At 33.7% G+C, this 17,587-nt stretch overlaps 1 non-coding gene across 1 annotated transcript; it reads left to right on the top strand.

The window, feature by feature from the left end:
- The first annotated feature begins 2,159 nt into the window (after nucleotides 1-2,159).
- LOC118344950 lies at nucleotides 2,160-2,267 on the top strand. The gene has a single exon (XR_004798677.1). It is a non-coding gene; the product is annotated as a small nucleolar RNA R71 (small nucleolar RNA).
- Nucleotides 2,268-17,587: the final 15,320 nt, after the last annotated feature.

Genomic DNA, 17,587 nt, shown 5'->3' with positions numbered 1-17,587 from the left:
CGTTCACGCAATCATGGTAATCCCATGAGACAAGAATATGTTTCAAGTTCATGTTATATTATGTTCACGTTCACGTTATGTTCCAAGTTCACATTTATATTATGTCATGCTCAGGTTCAAGTTATGTTCAAGTTCATATTCAAATTATGCATGTTCACGTTCATGCTATTTTTCAAGTCCATGTTATGTTCCAAGTTCACGCTCATGCTATGTTTCAAGTCCATGTTATGTTTCAAGTCACGTTCATGCTAAGCTTCAGTTTCAGTTTCAGTTTAAGTTATGCCAGTTATGTTATGTTGTATGTCAAGTTATGCTCTGATTACTTATGATTTGATTATGCATTCATGCTTTTACTGCCATGCATGCATCATTAACTTATGTGGAAGTTTGCTGTTAACTTGCTGAAATTTGTAATCAAATCTCACCGTGGTAGTCCCAACTACCATTCCCCTCGTATGGTAGATTTTGTTATAGGATCTGAAAGAGAATCGAGAATCGACCAGCTGGAAATGATGGACTAAACAATGGTGTGACTGAGTCCGTTAATCATGTATGTATAGTGGCACTCATCATCATTTTTTGTAATATGAAAAATACTTACCTCTAAAGTCATATTCCTGAAAGAGAGTTTTATTAGAGCATTCCTGCAACTAATAAGGACAATAGCAGTAGCGAGGAAATATCTACCTAAGATTAAGAGGATTTTAGAATTAGAGTTAACAACAGAAGTAATGTCTAGGATTAAGAAATCAACAGGATAATAAAATTTGTCAATTTAGATCAAAATATCTTCAACCATCCCTATCGGTTTTTTAACTGAACGGTTGGCCAATTGAAGCACAACAGAAGTGAGCTTAATTTCACCCAAACCAAGTTGCAAATAAATGGAATAAGGTATCAAATTTACACTAACTCCTAAATCTACTAACGCTTGCCCAAATTCATGATTCTCAATATTACATGCAATGGTTGGACAACCAGGATCCTTGTACTTAGGAGGAATTCGGTGCTTAATTAGAGAACTAATTTGCTCTGTTAGAAATGTTGCCTTTTTAACATTGTGCTTTCTCTTAATTGTACAAATCTTTAAGAACTTTTGCATAGGTAGGAACTTGTTTAATAACATGCCAAAGAGAAAGATTGATCTTTACCTGCCTAAGGTTCTCCAAGATTTCATTGCTAGAATCTAAAGTTCGCATACCAGATTTTAAAACTTGACGAAATGATACCTTAACTGGGCTCTTGATTACCTTGGCTTCATTGGGCAACTCAGCACTATCATTGCTTTGTTCCTCTTCAACATTCTCTGGCTTATCTGTTGTTGGGATATGTAAGGATTTACCACTACGTGTCACAATGACATTGACCTCTTTCAAGTTTTCATGAGCCATATGTTGATCTTGGAATGTGGATTGAGCTTGATAAGGGAACTTGTCATTCTCATTCACACTCAATGAGCTCATCAACTTGAATAAATAGCTCTTTATCTCTTTATTTTCTTCAACAACCTGCGTAATCAAAGATTCAAACTTTTGATTAGTTTTACTATGTGCCTTAATAAAAGCATGTAAAATATCTTCTATGGGGTTCCTAGAAGAAGTAGGCTCTAAGTGGTTGTGCAGGCTGCTGCTTTTCAGATTTCTAGCTAAATTTAGGGTGATTATGCCACCCTGGGTTGTATGTATCTGAGAAAGGTGCAAAAGACTTCTCATACATACTAAGACATTATATTATTCCTCATACATTCCCCTCATTTCAGTAAAAGTGGAGCACTCTTGAGTTAGGTGATCTACCCCACCACACACAAAACACTGTCTAAATGACTCTACACGAGTAGTCATGTGTGTTGGATTAAATCCTTAGTTTTTAACACCTCTAACTTCCTAGTAAGCATCTCAACTTTAGTTTTTAGGTTATCCTCTTCTCTAAGATGGTAAATTCCACCACCATTTGGATTTCAAGTAGGTCGTATTCTATTTGTACTCTTAGTAGCACTAGGTCCGGTCCAAGTGTGAGCTTTTTTAACAAGCTCATTGAGATATTCTATGGCCTCATCTGGATTTTTCTACAAAAACTTACCATTACACGTCATCTCTATGAATTGATGCTCTCTAGGTGTAAGTTCCTCATATAAATAATTAACTAAGCGTCAGTTCGCATACACATGGTGATGACACATACTCAACAACTCCTTAAACCTCTCCCAAGCGTGATACAAAATCTCGCTATCCTTTTGTGCAAATGTGGAGATCTGCCTCTTTAAAGCATTGGTCTTATATTGGAAAAATATTTGTTAAAGAATACCTATGTCATCTCATTCTTTGATCCTATGGATCGTGATCTTAGTGAGTATAATCAGCTCTTTGCTTCAAAGAGAAAGGAAAGAACTTAAGTCTCAAAACATCATCTGTAGCATTATGACTATGGAAAGTCATAACTACTTCCTCAAACTCCCCAACATGCAAATAAGGATTTTCATTCTCTAAACCATGAAAGGTGGGAAGTAGTTGTATCATCCTTATTTTAAAATCAAGTTGACGAATGTTGACTGGAAACATGATGCATGATGGTGTGGCTGTGCGTGTAAGGTGGAGGTAATCCTGAAGAGTTCTAGTGAGTTGACCTTCGTGTTCACTCATTTTTTCGGAACTAGATGGATTGTCAAATAAAAGATTTAAAAAATTTGATTCTAACTCTAGCACAGGCTTACAAGCAAATATAACCAAGGCGTCTCTATATTTGTACATGCAAGGTAACAAAATTTAACTATAAATAATACGAAAGGAAAGAAAAGAAAAATGTAGCAAGCTAAAAGAGGAAACGAAGTTACCGCACTTACAAACTATTGAAATAAATTATTTGTATTATTTCTTCCATCGTCTTCCTGACAATGGCGCCAAAATTTAATTACGCCCAAACTAGTATGCGGTATTATAGTATAATTCAGGGTATCGATCCACAGGGAGTTGGAAGAAACACAAAGATCAAATTATAATATGACATGAATCTAAAAATTCTACCTAAAGCACGTAATTAAAATGAGATTAGGGCACCGATAACAAGGCAAATAAAGCTTTGGGCTTCCATCAACGAGATCCAATATTCTGACTTTTTCAATCCAAACGATATACACAACTAATAATTATAGCACCAAATTCCTAATTAGATATAACATTATATTCATCTATTTTCTTAAATTTAGTGGCATGAGAAGTCTGTTTAAGTCACAATCATATATTTATAATCCTATAAGTCAACAAAATCAAACTATAGCAAGATTTAATATAATTGTCTCAAACTTATAATATCCAAAACAAATAGAAAATAGAATCCTAAAATCTTAAACAATAAAACTTAATCTATGAATTGAAATATAGTCAAAGTATTTTCACCAATCAATTTCTGCTTTGAACTTTACCCAAGGTTTAGTTCTCCATAGAAAAACTAAAAAATAAAAATGGAATTTTTGTCTTCTCTAGATCTGTGCCTCCTCCCTTCAAAAACTCCTTCATTTCATGCTAATAATATGCTTATATAGGGTAGGAAAGAAACCCTAATATCTTCATGATTCCCACATAAAAAATGACCTAAATTTTAGGACTCAACTTGAAAGCCACGTATACGCTTCAGGAGTGTGAATTTTTAAATTATTATTAGAAATAAATTTGTAACCCTTTAAAATATCGTTCCAATGCATCAATAATCGCATCAATCGGATGTGTGAGTAGAAAGTTATGATCAAAATATTAAAGTATGTCCAAATTGTCTCCTAGCGAATTTCGGACTTGGACTTCTTGCGGTTTCCTTTTGTGATTTTTTTCTTTTTTTTTTCTTGATTCAAATTACTCTCAAACCCCATCATTATCCTTATTTGAAGAGTCTTACACTCGTTGAAAGTTATTAACTTGTTCCAACGTCTTGCCTACTTGAAAGTCCTCTATTGAATTTGACGAGATTTTGACTTGCTCTTTTATAGACTCTAAAAGTAAACATAAAAATATGTTTAGGAGTATCTCAAAGTAAATAAAAACTCAATTCATGAATACACATTAGTTCTTATGATTTCTATTCATATTTTAGCATTTTAGTCCAATAATAGGGTATTTAGAGTTCACTTTCATACACTCATCAGACTGGAATGAATGAATGAAAGGAAAGGAAGAGAAATGAATGTTTTAATGTATGAAGTTATGTAAAGGCAATGATTGAATGAATGATGATACCAATGGACTAAACAAATTACAATACTGAGGAAGTAGTACTAGTAGTGCATCTAGTGCTACCTATAACTAAAATAGATTCCTAACTCGGGGCCCACAGGCATAGTTGGGTCCAAAAGACTGATAACTTCAACATACGGGACGTAACATAGTGTACCAACTAATGGAAAGTGATAACAGCTAATTGAATGTTATGGAATGGTTTATCTTTTTATGAAGGAAGATATAAGGTGTGAGAAATGTTTTATGTGGAATGAGAACATTTTTAAAGAAAAACTCTACCTTGTAATGTTTTCAAATAAAGAAATTGATTATATAAATTTTGTAGAGGGATGATAAATGTACGAATGAAAACATATATTAGTGTATTTTTATAGTATGAAGTAATGTTTACTGAATATATGTCTCATTTTATTTTTATGTATGCCCCTCCCCCTCTTAGGAACAAAATGAGGACGAAGTGTCTGGATAGACATGGTCCAAGAAAAAGGTGATAGAAGTCTAGGCACGTTTTATATAATGTATGAATGCACATTTTGTAAAAAGGCTTTATGATTTAATTTAATGAATTCTGTAGCAAATTCTCTTTTAATTTACAAGCAGGTTTTAATTTTAACTTTAAAATCTTTTATATCTTAGGAAGGAAAAGAAAAATTTTTAAAAAGTTCAGTAATTCCCTTCTTATTTTCTAAAACTATTTCTTAAAGCTCAGTGCATTTTTAGAAGAAGAAATATTCTCAAACATCACTCAAAGACATGGTTCTTGATATGCTTCCTGACTTGGAGGAAGTACTTCTAGTTTATTTTACAGTGGTGATTTGGAAGATCTGGAAGAGAAGGATTGACCTAATTTTCAAGTAGAGCTCCACAAATCCTATTACTATTTCTTATCAGTCAAAACAGAAGATGAAAGATATGAAATTTCTGAAAAAACATACTCTGACTTCACCTCCATTGGCTGATAACCGAATTTCACAGTGGGAGACACCTCCTCAAGGTTTCTATAAGATAAATTGGGATGCTAGTCTTAAAAAATAAAATTATACAAGTGGAGTTGGTGTGGCAATCAGAGATTGGGAAGGCAACTTTATTCCATCAATAAGGATGAAAAGATCCTTATTTCCAGACCCTCACCTTGCTGAATCCTATGCTGCTCAACATGTTGTTCTCTTAGCTGCAAACATTGGCCTTAGGAATATCATTCTTGAAGGCAATGTCTTGCAGGTGGTGAATGAACTCAAAGACAAAAGTGAAAATTGGTCCCAAATTGGTCTAATTTCCATGGATACAAAAATCCTTCTAAACATATTCGAATCATGGTCTGTCCAACATGTTAAAAGAGCATCCGATGAGATTGCTCATGTTCTAGCTAATCATGCTCTAGTTATTGATGATGTAATCATAAAACTAGAGGAAATTCCTAGTTGTATTGGCCATTTGGTCTCTACTTGATGAAAAAATTCATACTATTCATTTTTTAAAAAAATAAAAAAACACTATTTTACCCTGTCTTAATGTCTTTATACCTTGATGAAATGATGTTTTTTTACTAGAAAAAAAAGGGCATTACAATCTAACTTTTTTTTTTTTTACAAAATTTTTCAACAATCATATTTAAAAAGATCTTATAGTCATATATTAAATTCTCCATAACTGTTTTTTTACCAACTTTTACTGTATCCAACGATCATATTTTTCATAATATATTGTATCTAAAATTATATCTATCTTTTTTGACTAATTTTTCCTTATCCAATAGTCGTATTATGTAGAATTTAACGGTTGTATTTAAGAGTCTATCTATTATTTTTATAAACTTCTCTTGTATTGAACAATAATATTTAAAACTATTGAATGTTTTTTAACAACTTTTCTTGTATCTTACGCTCATATCTAATTTTGTCAAACTGCCTTTTTCAATTTCTTTTCAACAATCTCCTTCACCCATTATAAGTAGATTCGTAAACTCACTAGTTTTTATTCATCTCAAACCAAGCATTTTATTATTCATGCTTTGTTCTTTTGTTGCTTTTCATCCACCATACCCATTCTTCAATGGATCCTTCTTTTAATATTGATTGTATCGTATATGACTCTTACTTTGTTATTCATGCTTTGTTCTTTTGTTACGTAACTATCTTTAGCTCTTGGTTAGTTCTATAACAAGTTTCACAGTAAAATAAGCTCTTCTTTACCAAGTCACTATAATAAAGCAAAAACTTCCAACCACAAAGAAGCAATATCAACATACATTAAGATTAAGATGGAGATCTAATTCTACGCTTTTCAAGAATTTCCATTTGAAGAGTCTGAAAATATTTTTGTTGTAACACATTCATTTTGCTCATATCTAAATGCATATATAATTTCCTTCTCTATCTTGGTCTTCTTGAGATCTATAAAGTCAAATCTCTCTTTCTATATTCTTTTCATCATCAATTTCTTCCTCTCATTGCTCATATGATGTAACACCTCTTTAAACTCACTGGGTGAAGATGATTTATCTTTCATTCTTTTTCTCATTTTCTTTTTCAACCTTCTTGCCTAGTTTCTCATTATTGTTGAACAAGTTCCTTGAAACACTGTCATCCCTTAGTTGTATCGACTCTATAATATTAGAGCAGCCTCATTTTCTTCTCGTTGTCAGTTGAACAGTATGCACTTGCCATTTTAGTTGTCTCAGCAGATTCCAGCAATGTTCCATTTGAAATGTGGCTTTTTTGCATTGCTTGGTACATAATGTTTTCATTTTTAATACAAAAAATTCAATAAAATATAAATATATAGTTCATTACAAATATTTATAAATCAAAATTCAAATAACATGACTATACATGAACCTTGTTCCTTGGCATTGTTTGGATTTATTACTTCAACCTGAGCTAAGAAGTTACAAAACTTGTTGGTGCATTTTTTAATGGTTGTCCATTAATTGATCAAGGAGACATGACTAGTAATTAAAAGAGGCTTTCACACACACACACACACACACACACACACACACGCACACACACACACACACCATTATAAACCTTTACTACTTATATATTGTTGCGAAAAGACCTTTCAGTTCAATATGATTATAGTCACTTATCTCGATCCTTGTATCAATTAAGCTATCAATTGTGTATCTTCGAGTGTTAAACCGAACCTATAATCTTTAGGAAGCAAAATAAGCATTATTTTACATTAACAGTATGAGGAATATGCATCATACACTAAACCTAAGGGTATCTCGTGACATTAAGATTCATTGGGTTACAATTCTTTCCTCACCATAACACTTTGCTGCCCCAGACTTTGTATGACACCCCAAACTCTGTTTGGAATTTGAAGCCAACCGGAGTTTGGGGGCATCATGTTTACAAGCTCCTGGAAATTCTCGATTTTGAAACACGTCACATAGCTGTGTATCCTCGGTTGCAGCCCTTCTTAGAACTTATGGGCTTGCATCCTATCAGTTGATATTAGGTGAGGTGCGAACCTCCCCAATTCCATAAATTTGGCAGCATACTGCTCCACAGACATGCTGCTTTGTACTAGAGACGCGAACTTTTGCGTCTTTTGTTGATTCATAGATTCTGGGAAGAATCTGTTGTTGAACTTCTCTCATAATCTTCCCTAGGTTAAGGCAGCTATGGTTCCCAACTCCCTTGCCAGAAGCTGCCTTCACGCATCCCACCATATACTGGCCTCTCCTTGCAGTAGATATCTAGCATACAACATTTTTTTGATCTTCAGTGCATTCGTAGATCTTGAATGTTCGATTGAGATCAATCATCCACTTATCTACTCTCATGGCCCAAACCTTTGGATAACAGTACACCAAAAACTTCTCATAGGGGCATTCCCTAACTTCCTGCCTATGCTCCTGCATTTGTTGTTGTTGTTGTTGCTATTTGAGCACGTCTGTCAACAGACGGATAGCTTCCGTCATTCCTTATCCTCCAACTATTGGAGGATTTTGTTCCTCTTGGTTGTTATCCCCACCAGGTTTGTGGGTACTCTGGCATGCCCATGTGTTACGTTCTGAAACACATGTTTACGTGTTTCGTATTCACGTGCTTAACCCAATACTTAAAAAATTCAAGCCTAATAGGGGACTAAAATTTCAATCCTATATTCTGATACCAACAACTAGGGACATGTGGGTTTACCTAGAGACGTATTTATCTGATACCACCCTGTGATACCCCTAAACTTCACTTGGGATTTGACTGAGCTTGCCGCGTCGATACATATAACAGAAGGTTTTATACCCCCATTCATGACAGTTAATGATGCAGTACACCTACCATGCATCTAAAACTATGCAGTATTCCTAGCGGATAATTTTTTTTTGGCAATACGCGATGTACCAGAATGCTATATCCCAAAACATAATCATAATATTCACATCTAAAAATTTATCCAACAAGTATGTATCAAAATAAGTAGTGGAGATAGAGTTCCTTAAGTACATACATGAAATAAAACTACTGAGCTAAATCACTGAGCCGCTCGCACAGCTCGGCTATGATCTCCAAAATAACGTCCAAAAAATGGAGGATCTACTCCATCAACTCCTTGTGGGTGCTCCATGGTCTAATCGACTTTGCCCAGCTGGTCGGATCCCCGTTCTTCTGACACATCGTCTACTATTTAGAAGGCAATGGTTGTTGAGACTACTAAGTGAGATTTATAAAATCCAAGGGAGTAAAGCTCCTAAGCTACCAACATTATAAATAGGCATGCATGTCAATAATATGACATGTATGCATCATGGCATGGACTTGAATATGCGTGACATGACTTGAAAATAACATGACTATACATGAACATAACATGATTTGACTTGAACGTGGCATGACTTGGCATGACCATGGCATGATTGCATGGACATGAGACCTTGTTAACATATACATGTTTGATTACTTGATTTGTAAATGATTCAGGAGTCCCTAAAGGCCGTGTGCTCCTGCTAGTACAATATCACATCACAGACATCTGCACCAGCTGAGTACGTCATGATAACTGAACTTGTAAGCTTGTAATTTGGCACCACCAACGCTGGGTGTCTGACTTTGCTCCAGAAACTAGTTACTTAGGTCTCATTTAAAACCTGTTAACTGTACTTTGTCAACGTAGGGGATTCCACATCCAATTTAAACACTCCAGAGTAGACATATGAGTTCCACTAAGACAACTCCCCATGCTAGCACTTGGGGTCATGATAAAATAAAAAAACCTATGCATGACTTAGAAATATTTCATGACATACTCAATATATATGACATGGCATGTAACAAATAAACATGAGACAAATAACATGATATTCATGGCATGTGATAGATATTTATATACCATAATAAGTGACATGACATGATATATTATAAAAAATTATAATAAGCGTAATAAGCATAAATATAAAGTTCTTACCACAACACATACGTAAAATACCAAGAGTAAGTTAGAAGCTAACTTACAGAAATGTAGCGTAACATAAGCAAAGTGTAATAAAATGTAAGCTAAAATGAGATAATTCTAAGATTAGATTATCTCTCTTAATTTTTCTAATTACAAAACTTACTAACTTAGGGTCAAATTTGAAAAGTTACTCCTCAACTTATGAGAATTATAAATTTGCCCCTAAAAATAATGATTTTGCAAACAAACTAAAAAACTTACCAAAATTTATATTCCTCATGTAAATTTCATCCTAAATCCAAATATGAATTTGGAAAATTTTAAAACTAATCCCAAATATGCAAACTCTCTCTTGGCCGATTCATGTATAGGCTAAAATCTATGTTTTGTTGCTACATGGCCATTTAACACTCTAACAAGTTTAAACTGAAATAAATACTTTAAAAATCACATCCTTAGTTCTAAAATCATGTTAAAACACTAAATCACACATTCCATAAAAAATTAGACTCATTACATCAAATAAAATGCCAAAACATAAAGATTAGGTCAAATAAAATCAACTCTTGACGTTATTGGTCTAACACTTTCATATCAACTCTAACGACTCCAAAAGTCTATAAATAACTCTCTTAATATGTTGATCACTCAAATATAAGTGCTAGCATGCTTGACTAATCAACCAAAAATCACAAAACACAACATAAAGCACTGAGTTTGCATGAAGACTTGGAAACCGAGTAAACATGCTTTTGGACTTGAAACAAAGTGACTAGACCCTTGATTTTCATGCAATAACTCTTGAAAGAATACAACCATATACCTCATATTCAAGTTTTAACTAGATCTAAGTATTAAACCTAGCATGTCATAGCAAAAATTTCATAAAAATACTCATCAAACCCGAGAGCCTCTAGATTAAACATAAAGCAAGCTTTTGCATGTTCATCATTATTCCAACAAAGATCTAAATCATAATTATTCAAAAATTCATTCTAAATCTATAGATCAAAGATCCTAGATCTAAAATCAAAGCCATAAAACTAAAATCATAGAGCTAAAATCACAAACAAGCCAAAAGAAGATATGTTTTCAATCGACCGGTTTCAAATACTATAAAATCATGCAAAACCATTTTATAAAAAATAATAACATGATTTGGACCAAATCATAACTTGCATATAATCATGTTAACACATAATCAAATCAAGATCTACCCAACATTTCATCAAAATCTCACAAAACTCCTAAAGTTCATCATTAATCATCATAACCGAATATTTCCACTATCAACACCCATTTCATCAACCATATCTCCCAGAAACATTTACCAATACATACCCAAGTAAACTAGACTCAATGCTAGATAAAATGAAAGAGAATAGAGCTAATGAAATACTCACAAAGAGGCTGAAACTTAAGGAGCAAAAACTACCCAAAAATTCTCTCAAGCTCTCTCTTGGTCTCCTCTTGGAAAAAATGGATCGAATGTGCAAGTGTGGAGAAGCAAGTGGGTGAGGCGTGGGGCATGGATGAAGGGCTGACTTGGTGGGTGAGTGATTGACCATTTAATGTGCAGATGGCTTGTGAAAATGGAGGAGGAAAAGCTTAAGTATGCAGCTGATTTCCTCCTATTGCTGCTGCCAAGTGGGTGAGGTTGATGTGTGGCTTGTTTGACTTACCATCAAGGCACTATTTGAGGATGATTATGAGGTGGCATGGTGGCTAAAATGTGGCCTTGTAAGGTGGTGGAGTCTTGTTGAAGAAGTTAAGGGCAATTGATAGTTTTCAGTGGACTAAAGGGAGGCTGACCGAAATGTGTCTAGTTTGGGATTCTATGGGGTTTTCGGTTAGGGTTAGTCCAATCCTAATTTTGTAACAACCAAGATGTAGGGGTGGAAAATCGTGTTAACGGATCGTGTTCGTGTAATGTAAAGTCATAAATATTATACTATATGGATCAACACGAACACGATCCGTTCAGCTTAACGTGTCAAAATCTCAAAACCTAACACAACCAATTAACATAACAGGTGGATACGATACAACCCGTTATTAATTAATTAAAAAATGGATCGACATGACCCATTTCAACCCGTTTTATGTTAAGGGGTTAAACTGACCCGTTTCGACCCGTTTTGTCTTAACCTATTTCACATAAAAATTAAAATCACAATATCTTTCAAAAACATAAAACTAACTACTAATAAAAAAATATAAAAAAATTTCATCTATTAACATCTAATAAAACCAATATGAAAATCCAAATAATAAAGGCACAAATCTAAAATAAAATCTAAACAATAAAAACACAAAAATCAAAATCACAACAATACCAAATATTAAATATAAGTCCAAACTTACAATAAACAATACAAATATAAAACCAAAAGTAAAAATATTAAAGTACGATTCCAATAATAAGAAACACAAAATTAAACATTTGATTATTTATAGAAGGAATTGAAGCGTCCTCCTTGATCCTGTTGATATCCAACTCCATAACATCTTCAATTAGCTCCTCCATAATATCATTCTCGTCTGCTGCCTCAGTCATTTGACATAACAAAACAAAATGAAACATGAAAAATCAAAATGGTGAGAAACCATAGAATTAACAGAATAAATATACTGATGTATTTAGCGGAAAGCAATTATTAAAAAAGAAGGGGGAAAAACAACATATGCCATCAATAAATCATCTTCCTTTTTTTCTTTTCAGATTAGATAGTTAAATAAAAAATATTACAAATAAATTTAGATAAAGACATGATGCTAATATATAATAGTAATGCATTTGTATTACAATGCAACAACATGCACATCCTTTATTTATATTCTCGTTAAATTTACTGATTAAAAATCAGCATGTAATTGCTGGCACCATCACAAGTACTACTGATGTATAAAATAAATGCATGAGCAACAATAAAAAGCTAATAAAAGGAATGTGTTGTGAACCATCATAAATTCACAAGTCTATCTTTAAGTCATACAATTTCAGCAGGTATATTACTAATAAAAAGTTATGGATAAAAGCACAAAATAGAATCATTTTGTGAACCCAAAACAAATTCTAAAATTCATCTACAAAATACTATCTTCTTTGGTTCCATTTAGATCGACTATGTGCCTTTCTTCCAACTCATTGGTAGTTTTGTTTTTAATTAAAATTTGTAAAGAAATTCAAGCACTCAAGCATTTCTAAGAACAAAAATAGAATAGAACTGTTATAGCACCACTTTAATGCAAAATCGCGTGGAGAGTCATAAATGAAAATTGGAACAAAGAGTACTATAGTGGATCATTTTTATTACACTTAGGTTCATAGTGCTCAAATTGTAGTCACCTTGTATGTTGATTATGTACAATAATGGATATTCTAGGTTTTAGATGTCAAAAGATAAACGAACACACCTCCAAATAGTAATAAACATTCGCATCTCAAAGGATGACCACATTTTGTTATAAATGCTAGCCAACGTAGATAGATTATACATACCTTTTACTGTATACTAGTACTCCAACAACAACAAAGCAACAAGATGATGAAGAAAAGAAGGGGGACCAGCAAAAATAAATAATCCAAAACTGAAAGATAAAATACTGTTGATGAGTTGAGCCAATTGAAAATCTCTGTGTGAAGAAGAGGAGAGGGGGAGACTGATGGACTAGGACGTTGTGAAGAGCTTTGTGAAAAAGAGCTCTGAGTTTAGCCGATTGAAGAGCTTTGTGTGAGGATGTCGTGAGAATTTGAGACAGAAAAAGTTCTGGGACACCGATTGAAGAGCTCACAGTGAGGTTGCTACTTGTGAGTCGTGACTGAGGTGGCTTGCCGATGGGTACCCATAGGTACCATGGGCATGGGTTAGGGTCTCTTGAATCTGAGATTTGAATGAGGGGGGTGGCGTGACTGAAGAGTGAAGATTGAAGACGGAGTGACTATGTGTGGCCAGTGTGGCGTGGGTTAGGATTTTTTTAGTTTTACGTATAAGGGTATAAACATAATTTTAATATTTTAAACGGGTTGACCTGTTAGCAACCCGTTAAGCAATCGTGTCTTAACGAGTCAACCTGTTTTGACTCGAATCTGTTGTGACGTCCTCAAATTCTGCTTGGGATTTGACGAACTCTGAAGTATCGGGACATGCAACACAATGTTACTTGCCCTCGTTCATGACAATTAATAATGCAATGCACCTAGCATGCATCTAGAAATATACAATATTCGCAGCGGATAAATTTTTTTTTTAGCAAGACTATGTACCAGAAGTAATGTATCTCGAAACGTAAACATACTTTATGAAATTCACATGATAACTGGCATCCAAAATGTTACAGTACTTGTCCAACAAGTCTGTAACATAAGTAGTACTGGAGACAGAGCTCCTTAAGTATGCATAAAACTAAGGTAACTGCTACGCTAATCCATCAAGTAGCTCGCACAATTCTGTCAAGGACGTCATAAAACTATCGATAAAATGGAGAATCGAAGCGATGGGCTCTACGTCGTGTCATCGTTGTCTAGTCGACCGCCTTCAGACGATCATCTGCCGCATCTCCTAATCTTGACATATGATCTACCATTCTGGGGGGAATGATAGTTAAGACTATCACGGTGAGATTTGATTATAATCTTAGCAAGTTAACAGATAACATACAGTTTACAAATGTAGGCATGATAGTAATGGCATGAATGCATAATCGTAATCATAAATAAGCATGACTTGACTTGACACATAACAAGGCATGAACTAACATGACTTAAACAGAGCATGGATTGAACTTGAAAGGCGACATGAGAAGAATTGAAATTACGTGAATTTAAACATGACATAAAGTTGAACGTGAAATGAAAATGAATTGAACTTGAACTGAACATTAAATAACATGAATATGAATGTGAAATACACGAACTTGGAATGTTATTTAATAAATAAGCGTGATTAATAAAAGCGAAACATGGGTGCTACACGGTTCCTTTTGAGTTGTATGTCCCTATTGATTACCGCATCACATAACATGTATCTGCCCCAGCTGTGAGTGCATTATCATACGTGTTACTTCACAAGTATCTACACTTGCTATGAACACAATTATTATAAGTGTCAATTCACAGGTATCTGCACTTGTTGTGGACACATGTATTGTACGTATCCCATGTCAGGTATCTGCACCAGCACGAGTACGTATAAAATGAAATCGAAATGTATGAGGGCACCATTGGCATTAGTACCCTTCTTCGCTCCAGTGACCAATTAATTAGGCCTCATTTAAAGCCCGTTGAACTTTACTTTGTAAACTTAGGGGATTTTACACTAATTTAGATACTCCAGCATGAATAAAGTAGTTCTACTAGGATATTACCTCATCCTAATATTTAGGGTTGTGATAAACATAACCAGACTTCACTGATGTGGAAATATTAGTTTTGAGATACATAAATTGTACTCGAGACATAACGTGACATGACACAAAAAGGACAAATGACTTGACGTATTGTAATGTGACATATACGTAAGATGCAAGAGTTGTCATAACATGAAACAGACAAACAGTACGTAACATGACATAACATGTAACAAACAAACATTACGTGACATGACATGACATAACGTGTAACATAAAACATTACGTGACATGACATAACGTATGATAGAATACATTATGTGACATGGCATAACGTGTAATAGATAACATTACATGACTGAATATATTATGTAACAAATAAATATTTCATGATAAAATAAATAGTGTGACAGATACATAGGTCATGACAGAATATATCATGCATAACAGACATACATGATGTAACATGGCATAACATGGCATATAGGATAACATAAGTACATAAACAACAGTTCCCTTACTCATTACACATACATAATAATCTAAAATTAAATTAGAAACTAACTTATATTGATCGTCACGTTTTACGAAACAATGCACGAAACATGAGAAACTGTAAGTAGGAGTTTTAAATGTTAGAAACTTAATCACTAAGAATTAGAAACATAAAAAAATATTAACTTAGCTCTACATGTGGGAAAATGACAATTTTACCTCTAACTTAAGAATTTCACATCCTAATTTCAAAAAGTACCAAAATTTACACTCCTCATGTAACTTTTGCCCCAAACTCAAATATCAACTTATAAAAATTAAAACTAAACACAACTATATAAAACATGATAGGGCTGAAACTTCCAAGGGTCATTTCTCTTGATTTTTGTTGCAATTTAATCCAACTTCAAACATATGCTCAAACCAAAATATTGCAACAAAGATCCTCTTATCTTAAGCTTAAAAACATGCTTAAAACATCCAAAAAAATTATACTTCACATAGATACAAAACATTTTAGTAAAAATATCTAAACTTTTTAACTAAAATACCAACTCTTGAATCACAATGTTTGACCTATTTCAAAATATTTTCAAGAACTCTAAAAATCCAAAACTTTCTTCTAACATGTTCATAACACATTCTTAAGAGTTAACGTGCTTTGAATCAACACATAAAAATACCAAAAATTACAAAATCTCACTTGAAGTACTAGGCTCAACCACTTAGCCAAAAACATAAATATTTTCTTAACTTGTTTTTATCAAACACTTGATCTAAGGCATACCATGGTGATATCTTCAAACCAAAACGTCAAGTGGTTTAAAAATGTGTCCTAAAGTGGATCCGAGCATTAAACTTAAAATCACATGGATAAAAATAAACCAAAACTTGGATCTAGTCGAAAACATTAAACTTTTGACCCAACTAAGTATTTTCTTGCATAAAAATTCATATTTTTTAAACTAACACCAAGAATATTCAAAATAACTTCCTAAAATGTAGATAAAAGGCTTAGGAGTATCAAATAAAAATATCAAAATCATTGGAGTAAGATTAAACCACAAAAGATCCAAACTTTCTTATAACAAAAACTATTTTTCCTCTTCCAGTTTCTAGATCTAAGAGAATCTTTCATCAAAAGTTTTAATCATGTAACTAATCTCTAACAAACATTCATATAAATATGTTGACAATACTCCATAAAAATTTCAGACCTAGATTTGTTCATTAGTTTGTTAAAAAACTCCAAAATACAACACACTATCCAAATTATCACCCATAACGATCTTTCTGAGGTTCAAACAATTATTGACTAATTAATGACCATGAAATCAAATAAAAGAGATATCCATGGAATATACTCAAAGGCAAACAACTTTTATGAAGGAATTATTGTGAGGAAATACCTACAAATGTTCCAAAAGTGTCATGCAAAAAGCCTCTAGAATCTGTCCAAGAGAGCTTCTAAGGGTTTCTTTCCAAGAATGGGGTGAAAAGTGGTGAAGTGAGGGAAGTGGTGACCTGTATGCCACAGGTACTTCTGAAAAGGGAGGTATGACCTTGTATAACATCTCGAGGTATGGTGGTTAAGTCACAAAAATGTAAAAATAGTGAAGGAGAGTGGGTTGTTGCTGCTGCCGTGTGAAAGGGGGTGATGAGGTGGATTTTCCTCTCACATCAAGGAACTATTTGCGGTTGTTGAGGGCAGAGGTTGATCTGCCATGGGTGGGTGAAAACTTCCTCAAGAAGTTTTTCCAATGTGACCAAAATTCGTGGACCTTAAACAAGTGAGCTTCATTTGGGGTTTAAAGAGGGTTTGGTTAGGGTTTGATGTGCTATTAAGCCCAAATCCAATTTTTATTGGCCCAATCAAATTTCTAAAATTTAAAGGATTGGATAATGATGTTATAATATGAATTTGAGGAATTAATAGTACGCGGAAGTGATTTAATTAAGTGATTAAACACAATGCTAAAAATCGGGTCAAATAGGATTTGGATGCCAACTTTAGGGTTTGGGAAAACCGTTTTGGGTTTCGGTTTCAACCAAGTTTTTATAATTTCAATTGGGCTCCAACCATTTAGAGTTTCAATAGGGTCGAAATCCTTTTTGGT

Source organism: Juglans regia, chromosome 16 (assembly GCF_001411555.2).
Source record: "Juglans regia cultivar Chandler chromosome 16, Walnut 2.0, whole genome shotgun sequence".
NCBI lineage: Eukaryota > Viridiplantae > Streptophyta > Magnoliopsida > Fagales > Juglandaceae > Juglans > Juglans regia.
The sequence above is the reverse complement of the archived record's forward strand: the minus strand, read 5'-3'. Positions and strand labels throughout refer to the sequence as shown.